Raw genomic sequence first — 13,458 nt, forward strand, 5'->3', positions numbered from 1 at the left:
ATTAACAAGCAAAATTTGGTAAAAAGTAAAAATGTTTAGCTTGAACAACCAGCTGAAACAGTTGAAAATCTAGATGCTAAAAGAGAACATATTGCAAGGACCTCATTTACTTTAAAAAGAAAGTACAATTTTAAAAATATATAAGTAGGGGCACCTGGGTGGCTCAGTCGTTAAGCGTCTGCCTTTGGCTCAGGTCATGATCCCAGGGTCCTGGGATTGAGCCCCACATTGGGCTCCCTGCTCAGAGGGAAGCCTGCTTCTCCCTCTCCCACTCCCCCTGCTTCTGTTCCCTCTCTCACTGTGTCTCTCTCTGTCAAATAAATAAATAAATAGGGGCGCCTGGGTGGCTCAGTCCTTAAACGTCTGCCTTCGGCTCAGGTCATGAACCCAGGGTCCTGGGATCGAGCCCCGCATCGGGCTCCCCGCTCGGCGGGAAGCCTGCTTCTCCCTCTCCCACTCCCCCTGCTTGTGTTCCCTCTCTCGCTGTCTTTCTCTCTGTCAAATAAATAAAATCTTTAAAAAAAAAAAATAAATAAATAAATAAATAATATAAGTACAAATTGTGATATTAAGATTTAAAAAAAAAAAGGATTTTCCCCAAAAATCTACCTGTAAGCTATTCTGCTTAGAACTCATATTCAGAATAAAAAAATTTTAAAAACACTAAAGAGAATAAAAGTAAAATTAACTTCTCCCACAAATAAAATTAATTGCTCCCATTCCTGCATTTTCCCCATTTCTTTATACTTTCTATGACAGATTCAACATCTAAATGAAAGCATCTAGCAACAGCAGCAGGAAAGTGAAATGAACAGAATCATATTTTACAGAGGTCAGGGAAGGCTAGTAACTCCCTTCTCAGCCTCCTGATTTGCCAATCAAGCTTATCTATCCAACCAGTCTACATTTTTTGAATGACAAGTAACTAATTTTAAGAGCAAGGTCTGATTTATCTTGTAACCTCAACCTTGAAACTTCAGAAAACTTAGCAGAATACTGTGCCTATTGTATATAGTCAGTAATTAACTGAATGAATAAATAAATTAATGAATATAGCATTTCAACTCATGGTCACAAAGAACTGTCATTAATGACAACTCAGACATTATTTGCTAACTCAAAATACTAAAGTGATTAGGTTTAGACACACATTGCTTACAAAGAAGTGACCTATTTTAATGCAACCATCCTTTCTACAATGTTGGTTTTGTGGCTTTCTCCTCTTGAATACTGAAGTCTCATGTGATTCAAAATGGATATAAAGTGAAAGTATTAATTCATTCACTTATTCATTCAATTAACATTGATTTAGTGACATGTGCCATGCACAGCCTTCTCCAGGAGCCTCAGTCCACTATCCACAGAACAACCAAGAGTTATCTTTCTAAATAATCAGATAATGTCACTCCCCTGCTTAACCTTCTAAAAGCTTCCCTTTGCAAGCATACCACAATCTCTAGTCTCATACTCTCCTCTCCCCCTCATTCATCAAGCACTAACCATTATTTGTTCTTTCCTTATCTCTGGGCCTGTGTACCATATTCTTCTACTTGGAAGTAGGCCTTCCCCCTATATCTTCATTTTATGCCATCTCGTTAGTCCTGAATCAACTAAGTATAATTGCCTCAGAGAAGCTTTCTCTGACAATCCCAACCACCACTCAACTCCCTTTCAAATATCTAATTGCACATTATTCAGAGCATTTATTACTACTTAACATTCTGTGTTCACATGTTTATTGTCTGCATTCTCCCCCACTAGAATATAATCTCAAGGACAGAGACACAAACTTTTTCACCACTGAATCACCAGGAAAGGAATGGTAACCTGCACATAGTAAAGGTCAATAAATATTTTTCAACTGTGTCTGAGGAAGGCAGACATGAACAAATTATCACAATGTTATAAGAAAGGTAACACAGAAAGTTTTATATAATATAAAAGCCCAAAGAAGGAAGATGCTGAACCCGCTGGGGATATTAAGATTAACTTATGTGGAAAACTTGTTGCTAGCTACAGTAAAGATTGGGAAACGATAGCACTAGAATGGAGAGAGTAGTTATGAAGCCAATGCACTCATCCAGGAAAATAAATGGGAGCCCAAATAAAGGCAGAAATAAAAATAATTGGGACGCCTGGGTGGCTCAGCCGGTTGAGCATCTAACTCTTGTTTCGGCTCAGGTCATGATCTCAGGGTCATGAGATGGAGCCCCCAGTCAGGGTCCACACTCAGTGAAGAGTCTGACTGAGATTCTTTCCCCCTCCCTCCCCTTCTGCTCCCCCACTATGCACTCTAAATAAATAAATACATAAATAAAATCTTAAAAAATAGTAATAAAAATAATAGATCTAACAGTTTTCAGAGATAAAATCATCATCAGACTGGGAGCAAATGTGATGTGTAGAATAAGGACAAGGAATGAGGCCAGGATGTCTCTTGGGTGTCTGCTTTGGCCCCATTAAAATACAGCTCTTAGCACCGATGAAATATATAGAAAGGTTTTTAGAACAATAATTATTAAGTTTGAAACACAGATATGTTGATATAAGTGACCATATATGGTCAAGATGTTGAGTAAGCAATCTGGAGCCCTCACACTAAAACATAAACTTGACAGTCACTTATTCTACCAATAAATACATAATGAAGTACCTACAATGTGATGTTCTAGGCACTAAGGATACAATGGTAAACAAAAAAAAAGTGTCTTCACAAAACTTATATTCTATGGAAACAAATAATAAATAATACTGTAATGGCAATAGTGACAAGGGCTATGGAAGAAAAAATATAAAAGAATGGAAAGTGAGGGAGATGGGGGCTACTTTAGATAGAATGAACAGAGAAAGCATCACTGATAAAGAGAATTAGACGAACTGAGAGAGCAAGCCTCCAAATACTGGTGGAAGAACAATTCAGACAGAATTTAACAGAGGTACAAAGGTTCTGGCTCTGAAAAGAGAGTATGAGTAGGAATGAATGGCAAGGAGGCTGTTTTGCCAAACAGAGTGAGTAAGAGGAAAAGAGTTAGGAAATGAGATTGTTATAGAAGGTACCAGGCATTAGATTACAATGGGAGTCATCACATATAGTGGCAGCATATTTCTTAGAAAAATTATCTTGTCATACACATCCCAGTATTTAATATGGTGCTGAGAATATAGCAGGTGCTCAATGAATTCTTTTCAGATCAACAGTGAATAAATCAATGAATTAATGAATTCCCATTATATATAACTACAATTAATATTTGACCAGTTCCCGAACTCCAATTCACCCCCAAAGGACAAATCAGATAGCAATTTAAAGGACTATATTATAAGCTTAAGCAATCTTCAGAAGCAGAATTTTTAAAATCTTTTTAACAGTGACATCACCACTAGAAAGTACATATCATTCCAAGGGGACTGCTTAAAGGAAATATCTACTTCAAAGTATATAATTTCTAGATTGTCTGCTAAAACAACACATCATTCGAAAAACCCTTCACAAAATAATCAAAATATCATTTTAGACCAACCTCTGATCGTGTTGGACAGCCAACAGTTTACTACTTCAGCACTATTCTAGGAAAAATTTAAAATAGTTGGGGAAAAAAAATGATGTACCAATATGTACAAGAGCAATAAGTAATATAATCCTGAAAAACATAGTTCAAAATATAGATTTACTGCCTTTTGTCATTCCTAACTAATAGTATCAAACAAGCATTCACTCAGAATTCACCATTAAAACCAAGTATTTTTTGATAGCTAATAATCCATACTCAGTGAACTAAACAGTCTAGACTCAGAATCAGCAAGGATCTTCCAAAGTTATTACTACATTCCCACTTTCAGGGAATTCCAAACTCATTGTTTTCCATACTTCCAGAGTAGATGCATGAAAATTTAAAACATTTTGAATATTTAAAACAAAGTGATTATTTTTAAAATTATCAACACTTAAAAAATGCACATCAGAAGCTTCTTTACCTTCAGTATAGTGAAAACTTGTTTCACTTTCACATTTACTCTTGCTCTTGCATATTGAAATAAGTAAAATGTTCTTTAGTCTACTAATCTATGCTAAGCCCATATTGCTAAGTTGCTTTCAAGTATTTAATCAATTTCCTATGCAATACTCAGTTCTAATTTCTTGGGGACAAATACCAAGAGATGAGCAGTGGAATCTTTTTCTATCAAAGCATCAACTCTCAGGGGGAAAAAAAAGCCCTAAAATCCAATGATTAAGTAAAAACAAAAACAAAAAAAATCTTTAACAATTTTTATTTTAAATCAACGAACATAAACCACTATCAAGTACAGCAAAAGACAAATGTAGTCCATTTCTATAGCATGTCCTTTTATATTAAAGAGTCACAAGAAGACTAGAAATAGAAAAAGCAGAAACCAATGAGAGAAATTGAGAAATACAGGGAAAGAGAGAAAAACAATCAAAGACACTTTATAACTATCAATGAGGTCTTAGACACTCTCACTTAATCTCATAAAGTTCTAATATGTCTACTAAAAAAATCAATCACATTACTTTATGACTCCCTCATATGTGAAACCTAAAGCAGGATTATACAAGAGTTCTAATGGTCCCTTTTGAGCTCTTAAGAAAGAGAATCATAAAAGACATTTAAACATTTATGCTCCTTCAAGGAGAAGCATTCTATTTTATACTCTAACAACTTTTCAACTTTGATAAATACTTAAAACTGTATGTTGTAAATCTAAAATATAAATGCACTGGTATTTCCACATGAGCATATTATTTGAGGACCAAGAAATGTTTATCATCCTCCCTTTTTTTTCTGTAGAAATACTAACCAATTTCAGTAATCATTCCACCAATTTAATTAGGTCAACACAAAACTTTTATTGGATTGGAATTCTAATTTTTCCAATTTTCTTTCTATACTGTAGCTTTGAGCAGTTTATTGTGATTGGATTATACTTTTCCTTTAAACAACCACTAAGAAAAAAAAAATTCACCTATCTAGATATGTTGACTACAACCTATTTAAGCAAAAGGTCAGGCTAAAGAGGCAAAAGACTGAGATATTCAGAAAATGATTTAAATTTTTTTTTTTAAAGATTTTATTTATTCATTTGACAGAGAGAGAGACACAGCAAGAGAGGGAACCCAAGCAGGGGGAGTGGGAGAGGGAGAAGCAGGCTTCCCGCGGAGCAGGGAGCCCGATGCAGGGCTCGATCCCAGGACCCTGGGATCATGACCAGAGTCGAAGACAGACGCTTAATGACTAAGCCACCCAGATGCCCCTGATTTAAATTTTTAAAATAAAGTTGGAATTAATGTCATTATTCCAAAACTTATCCACTCATATAAATCCACTGCCCATTCAAAAGGAAAGAATCCATCCACATCATGACATACCTGATATATATAAGCAGACTTAGATTAAAATAATTTTAACTCTACATACAACATGGTGATACAACATAACATTGGACATATGAAGTTAGATACAAAAGAGTACATACTGTATGAGTGTATCATAGAAAGTTCAAAAACAGGTTAAACTAATCTATGGTATTAGAAGTCAAAATAGTGGTATCCTTCGTGTGGGAAAGTAGTGCCTGGAAGGAGACAGAATGGGAGCTTCTGAAGTATTGTATACTCTGGGTTCTGATTATCCATGTGTTCAATTTGTCAAAATGTATAGGACTATACAATTATGACAAACTTTTTTTGGATCTGTTTTCTTTAAATAAAAAATAATTTAATAACATTTACTGCTCTCACTTTATTATGCATTTTAACATGTAAAAAGAGAAGGTTTAACAACTCCACAGTTTTCAAGGCCCTCAGTAACTTACCCCTACCTCACAAATCCAATATGAATACTGAAATCTATATCCTTATTATTCCTCTCTCAGTAAAATGTTTAATGCCTTTATTCATGCTCAATTCCTCTTCATTTAACCACATCCTGCTCTTTCAAAGTTATAACATCCCACTTTCTTTTATTTTTTCCCAGCTCACACTTACCTTTCCCTTCTCTCATCTCCCTTGTTTTAAACAACCACTAAAGAACACCTAATATCTATAGGTATTAAGTATAGATACGTGACAAATTGTGCCAAAATTGTAATAAATACTTTACAAACATTTTATTCACTCCTCAAGTGTTATTTCCAGCTGAGATGAGAAAACATGCTCAGAAAAGGTAACTTGTCCAAACTCAAAAAACTTCTAAGAGGCAGGGTCAAGATTCAAATCCAGATCTGACTCTAAGGCCCATGCTCTTAGCTACAGAGCTAGACTATCTCTATCTTACGCAATTAGCATATTGTTTAATGTTATTTTGTCCATATTAGTCATATTTTATACCTTAATATCTATCTTTATATAATCCTACCATCCTTGCTATATACATATATACTAACTCCATCAAGTCATACCTCACCTACCTTGAACTATGCTATGAGGCAATGCTATCTGGAAAGCAACCAGGATATAAAAGTAAGCACACCAAAAAATGGCAATAAAGACTCAAAGTATGTATCATCACCAAGTTTATTCACTACAGATAACATATATTATTGACAGTAGGGGCCCTTAATTCTTCATAATCACAACCTATTTATATTTATTTTCCATATAATATTAACAAGTCCAGTTATATAGTTTCTATTTTATAGCACAGTAAAAGTAAAAAAAATAAAGGACTGCTAAATATAGGAATAATAGTTGCAATGTAAAGTGATAGTTGAGTATAAGAAAATAGCACATTAAGATCAAAAAGAGCAGTCCAATGTCACACAAGGTAGTAATAAATTGTCCTCCCCCTACCTCCAACAAAATAATCGACATTCATAATGACCCCAGCCAAAGAGAAAAAGTTAAAATGTAGTTGATATATTCTTCTCATTAAAGGAGAGAAATAAGTAATAGTTATAGAAATAATCATATCAAAAATGGCTAAAATGTACATTTCAGAGCTCAGCCAATAACCTGTTTCTTGAGGACTCTAAATCAACATTACTATAATATATAGCACATTTAACCACTAATTATTCCAGCAATATGGCTTATCCTCTACTGTATTTGTTTTTAGAAAGATTACAAAGGGTTAAGTGCATGGGTTTTAGAATCAAAAACAGTGAATGGGATCTGAATCATCGTACCTCTCTCTTTTACTGCCAGTATGACCTTGGGCTAGTTAGGCTCCCTCTGGCCCCACTTTCTTCATCAGTTACATAAGGATATTAAAACATATTTTCTAGAAATGTAGGAAGACTAAATTAGATAATTTAAGTAATGTTTTTAACAGTTTCCAACATATAATAAAATTCAAAATATGGTAGCTGCTATTTTTTGTAATCAAAGACCATGTCTTCAACATCTAACAACCAGAACAATGCTAGACACATAGGCAGTACTCAGTAAGTAGTTGGTAACTGGCCTGTATGAGCAGAAAAGGGTAAGACTCTCTAATAGCACACACGGCAGTGTCCAATGTGAGTAAACCTACTACTTTTATTTGTAAATATTTATAAAATAAAAATATGAAAGAACTAGGATCAATTACTGAGAAATGATTCTTTTATTAAATTTTGGCTACTTTGATATAAGAATTTCATTAACAAACTTAGCTGCTCAGCAAAGAAACAAACAACTTTGAATAAGCTACCTATCAATGAAAGGTTTGAGTGATGATGGATGACATCTGTCAGATACTATAGAGAAGATCCCTGTTTTGAATGGTAGAGCTAATAAAATAACTTCTAAAGTAGCTTCCAAATATGCTTAAAAATAAACATAATATGTAGAGACACATACCTCTCCCAAATCCATTCATATTCAAGTATCCCAAGTGAACATTTACTTGCAATATAATTACTCATTTTAAAAATAATTACACTTTTTCTCTACAGTACCTTTAATACAGAAACAATTACTGATGTAAGTGAAAAATTTTTCCTAGGACTCAAAAATAAGTCTAAACTTTTTAAATAAAACAAAATAACTATCAGAAGAAACAATAACATAGCAAAAGGCAACCGCTACAGTTTATCCAAATTTTTTAACCTTCTCCTTTTTTATTTCCTTTTAAAGAGTAATCAGCATCGGGGCACGTGGGCGGCTCAGTCGTTAAGCGTCTGACTTTGGCTCAGGTCATGGTCCCAGAGTCCTGGGATCGAGCCCCGCACAGGGCTCCCTGCTCGGCGGGAAGCCTGCTTCTCCCTCTCCCACTCCCCCTGCCTATGTTCCCTCTCTCGTTGTGTCTCTGTCAAATAAATAAATAAAATCTTTTAAAAAAAAAAAAAAAGAATAATCAGCATCTTTTTAAATGTCTTCCATTTCGCTAGGTAAAACAATACTATATATTTCTGTATTCAAAACAATGTTGAAACATGAACACGTAACACTGAATTCTCCCATGACAAAGGAGAAAAAGGTTATTTTAAGGTTCTTATTAAAATACACAAAGTGATTTAAACATTTTTAAGACTATACTAATCTAAAATTTAACTCATTAAAAAGTTGTAAAAACATGTTGAGAATTATTCTTACATGACATATGAAATCTTACATAAGAATTAATCTGACCTGCTTTGTACCAAGTTATGCCATTCAAAAGTAACATTAGAAATTACAAGCTACAGCAATAAAATTAAAACACAAGTCATTCTAAATAAAGTAGAAAATAGCTATTTGTATTCAAATAGTCCATTATCATGATTTTATGCTAATCATGTGATAGATATGATTAAAAACTTATCCACAACACATGTGAATAAAACGTTCCACAGTATTCCACCAGCCACCTGGTCACACACAAACTGCCATATAGCTAAATGTTAAGAGTTCACAGCTCACCTACCTCCAACCACTGGAGTCTTCTCACTCTTTCTGCAACTCTATTCCCTTCAGTTTTTCTTTTTTCTTTTTTTTTTTCTTGGGGGAAGGGGCTGGTGGTGATGGTGGTGGTGTGGTGAAGGTTAGGGAGTATATTATACGGAATTATGAGTGGAGAAAAAACAGGGCAATTAAAAGTTTTAGTATATGAGGGATGAACATTAAGCATGGAAAGAATTAGCAATACTATCTTAAGATGTGACTTCTCGAAGTATGAAACTACAGATAAATATATATATGTGCACACATCTAAAAGGAGTTAAATACGCTTTTATCTGGCAAGCTGTTCCTTCTTAGTAACTAAAAGTAAATTACTTGGCAGTCTTCTTTGTTTACAGCTTCTGTGTCTCTTCACTCTTTATTCATTATAAGAAACACATGAAATTACAGTGGATTCTGAACAAGATCGCTAAAATCCCTGCAAGTGGCAATTGAACTCTCATTTTGCTGCTTTAATATAAGCAATAATTTCCCCAGTATACCCTTTACCCAAATAACTAGAGGGCTGGGTAGGTTGTCAGGATTTAGCAATGAAATATTCCATATTTTTCAGAATGATTTTTATTTCAAATATTCTATCTCACTGTGAGGCCACATGTTTAAATTCTGAGTTCAGAAAATATGGTCATTTTAGTGTGGAAAATAACAAAAACACTACCCATCTCATTTATAATCTCTATTTCCAAACTGCATACATCTTGAAGTAAGTTTGATAACAAATTTACAGAGCCCTTTGAACATGCAGTATTAATGAAGGGGAAAGGAAACACATATATTACAAAACAATGGAAGAAAAAAAATCATTTATACTTGGATTTGGAATAACAGCCAAGCATTTATATACTCATAGTCACAAGCACACAATTATTTCACAATATGCCTAAAAGCTCTCAGTCCAGTCCTGCATTACCTTTAAAGGCCAGAAGAGCCCTACTTTGAAATATAATTAATCCTCAATAATTACGAGTTATATAATCACCAATTTTCCTCAACATTACCTTCAAGTACTGAATAATATGCCAGAAGTGTTAGTTCACAAAATTTACGACTTTTTTTTAAAACACTGATTCCAAGTTCTATCTATTCAAATGCTACCCTTTAATGCAAAAGTCTGACACGTGTCAAGACTTCTATGAGGTCTTCCCTCTAAGCCATTCCTTACCTATCTCCCTTTTTTTTTTTTTTCTGAATGCCTTCAGTTTTTGATTCCTTTATAAGGACAACTGGCAGGTTCTTCTTATACTGCTATCTTACATTATGCCCTGATACAGGTATATCCCAAGATATGCCAGAAGCCAAGAATTGTGCCTTCCTGATTCACAATACTTACTAACCCAATTATATAATATATGGATCAAAAATATGCTGACATTAACAAACCACTATAAATCCAAATCTTCAAAATATTGGAGTAAAAAAATGGCAAAGTAATTAAAAGAGCCAAATTCTTGAAAATCCAGGTAATTAAAAAACTGTCTTCTGTCTTTCTTACTAAACTCAACTGACTCCATAAACAGGGTATGTTCGAAGCCTCGGCATATCCTCAAATTTATATTTTATATAAATTTCATCATTACCAGGTACGTTGCTCAGTTTATGCAATCTGCCTGGCTCAAAGACTTTGTAAAAGTAATTTTAAGAATGTACTTAAGTTTAAATTCTCTTTCAATCCTATGACTTGGGATATATGTTATATTTATCTAGTTTTACACAATTATTTTCAATTTAGTTTGGCATCTGTATAATTTTAGAAGTAAATTCATTGTAGAGATAAAATTTTAAAGTAGCTATTCAGCTTTAACCTGGCCACACTAACAAAAAAGCACAGATAATACAAAACAATGGATGATCCAAAAAGCATTAACAGTCAACTCTCAATTATTCGCATGTGGATTACCTAATATATATTTTAACCTATTTATGTTGGCTACTCTAACAGTATTTGCTCAGGAAATAAAAATTGATGCTAATAATTCACTTAAAAGAAAAGACACATCAATCTATTGTAGGGGAGGAAAGAATATAAAATCTTCCCAAGCCACATATAAATAATGCTATTTAGATTAAGTAATTTAGCACTCTTCCATCATTATTCACCTTTTTATTAAGTGCAGGTAAATGAGAGTGGACTGTATTTAGCTTGGTGATAGTCAGAGATACAGATACACAGGCATGCAAACCATTCACTCACCCCACTGTGCTTTTCACAGCCCTATTTTCAGTAGCCTGAGACCTGGGAGGGGGAGGAGGCAGCAAGTCACTGCAGATGATCACTTAAAAGGAAATTGAGAGTTGACTATAATTTACATTTAAAGTGCTATGAAATACCATCACTCCTACATGTATTCATTACTGTTTATGGGAATACTTCTCACAGTGATTTAACAAGGCTGTAATGCTTTCTTTTTAACCTTTCAATATCCCAGAAACATGGTGATAGCTGAGGATCACAGAGACGGAAGGTGACAGTGCTACACGTGTAACGGAGTATGCATTTTAGAGATCCAGGAAACCGAAGCGCAGAGAGATTAAACAGTATGCCAACATCATCCTTAGATTAAGGAAGAGTAGAACTGAGTTCTCCAGACACCAACTTCAATGTTAGAGTCTCACAGTTTCTTCAACCAAAACTCCCCTCTTGGCTTCTGAGATCATAGTCTTGCTAGTTTTCTTCTCTTGGCCACCTTCTTCTCATTTTTGATTCTTATGCTATGACACTCTCATCAGCTCATCCTCTAGCCCTCAAATCTTTAGCTCTTTCTCCATTTACATTCTTCCCTGTCTCAACGCCCTATGCAGAGAACAATCAGATCACAAGTTTAGAACCATTCCAGTATTTGCAGCTACCTTTTATACATCTCTGATTGACTTAATCACCTGAAATTCAAAGTGCAAAGCTAAACTCATTATCATCCCTCCAAAATGGATCTCTTCATTTCATGGCACCATCAATCTCACTGTCCCTCAGGACTGCAAACGTAAAATGTTCTTTTACTTCTACTCTCCTTAATGCTGTACACTCCATTTCCCATCTCTCTCTACATTCTGACATTCAATAAATGCTTCAGTTATTATTATATGATAGATGCTGGGGAAGCTTAAGATCCAGTGAGGGAAAAACAACTGGACAAAGAACTTAAGGCAATGAGAAGTGATATTTAGAAAGGAACAAACGAAAGTGGAAAAGCAGAGGAAGAAGCAATGAATTCCCACTGGGATGATTTCTAGAAGTTGCATTTGACCTAGACCTTAAAGAAGTCGGATTTCAATAAAGAGTACTGAAAATGAAATTCTAGGCAGAGGAAACAACCTGCACAAGGTTAAGTAAACAGAAACTGCATGCCATATGCAAGGAATAAATCATTTTTGTCTAAAGCAGATTCTCAACCAGGGGTATAACACAATCTCCAAGGGGAAAGAACAAATATGGGAGGTAGGTGCTTTGGACTTGCGAAATTTCCCCATCCCCTCTGAAAAGCACTGTGTGTAAAGAAGGAAGAGAGTGTCTTACACAAGTAAACTCTGCACAGAGGCTGACAGAACAGTATGATTAAGACAGTACAGAAGATAATTTTGGAATAAATCATAAAAGGCCTTCAATGCCAAGTTAAGAAATCTGGACTTTATTCTGTGAGCAAAAACGAGCCAGGGAAGTGTGAGTATGAGTGTGTTTTGTTTTTTTTATTTAAGGGAATGGTAAGATCAGATCTACATTTCAGGAAAATAATCCTGGCAATCGTATAGCAGAGAAAGTGAAAAAAAGGTGAAAAGATTTTACATCATCCAAATGAGATAATAAAGATGTGAACAAGACCAATGACAATGGAATAAGAAAGACTAGATTCATTAGATATTTCACAGGCAAACTGAAGGAACATGGCACGTGAACAAAGATAAGCTGTAGGTCTCTAGCTTGATTATTACAAAGGATGGTGGTGGTAACTAGAGGGTGAAAAGGGAATATGCTTTGGGGTGCAAAGTTTTACACATCAGGCCTTTCAGATGAGTAGCAGACACATAATGCTAATACGTTTTGCAAGCTTAAAAGAAAGAGTCTGAATAAAAATGTAATTATCATAACCATTTCAGCACATGGATTTTTTTTTTTTCAACTCATGGATTTTTGAAGCCCTCAGTGAAAAGACTGTTCAGGGACATAGCATATAGCACCGTAGGAGAGAAGAAAAGATCAAGGACAGAACCTTAAGGTTCACTCGCTTAAGGAGCTGGAAGACCAGGCGGGAACAGAGAAGGAACAGCATGAGAGGTAGGAAAAACAGCAGGAGAATATTTCACAGAAGTCAAGTAAAGAAGTGGTTGCAAGAATAGCAAAAGTGTAGTGCCTACAAATGCATGATCTGTAGTCAGTCGCTCACTAATCCTATGACCCTGGCTGAATTACTTACCTGAATTTCAGACCTTTGGAATTTTAAAACCTATATCAACTGTAAAAGAGGGATAAAAAGAGTACCTCAAACAGTTATTAAAGATTAAGTGAGATAACATATTTTAGAGCCTGGAACAAAACTATTAATACAGTAGTAGTTCTAAAACAGAATGGGGAACTTAAAAATGCCTATGAA

At 34.7% G+C, this 13,458-nt stretch overlaps 1 protein-coding gene across 7 annotated transcripts in view; it reads right to left on the minus strand.

The window, feature by feature from the left end:
- RICTOR (RPTOR independent companion of MTOR complex 2) overlaps window positions 1-13,458 on the minus strand; it is a 123,816-nt gene that overhangs the window by 105,312 nt on the left and 5,046 nt on the right. Inside the window, exon 3 of one of the 7 annotated variants that reach the window (XM_036111093.2) lies at window positions 11,067-11,108. The exons of 5 other annotated variants lie outside the window; for them this stretch is intronic. The gene's annotated coding sequence lies outside the window, so the exon portion shown is untranslated. Of the gene's footprint in view, window positions 1-8,840; window positions 8,929-11,066; window positions 11,109-13,458 lie in introns of all 7 variants that reach the window. One more of the 7 variants, XM_078066670.1, reaches the window with a different exon arrangement.

This window comes from Halichoerus grypus, chromosome 2, assembly GCF_964656455.1.
Source record: "Halichoerus grypus chromosome 2, mHalGry1.hap1.1, whole genome shotgun sequence".
NCBI classification, from domain to species: Eukaryota; Metazoa; Chordata; class Mammalia; order Carnivora; family Phocidae; genus Halichoerus; species Halichoerus grypus.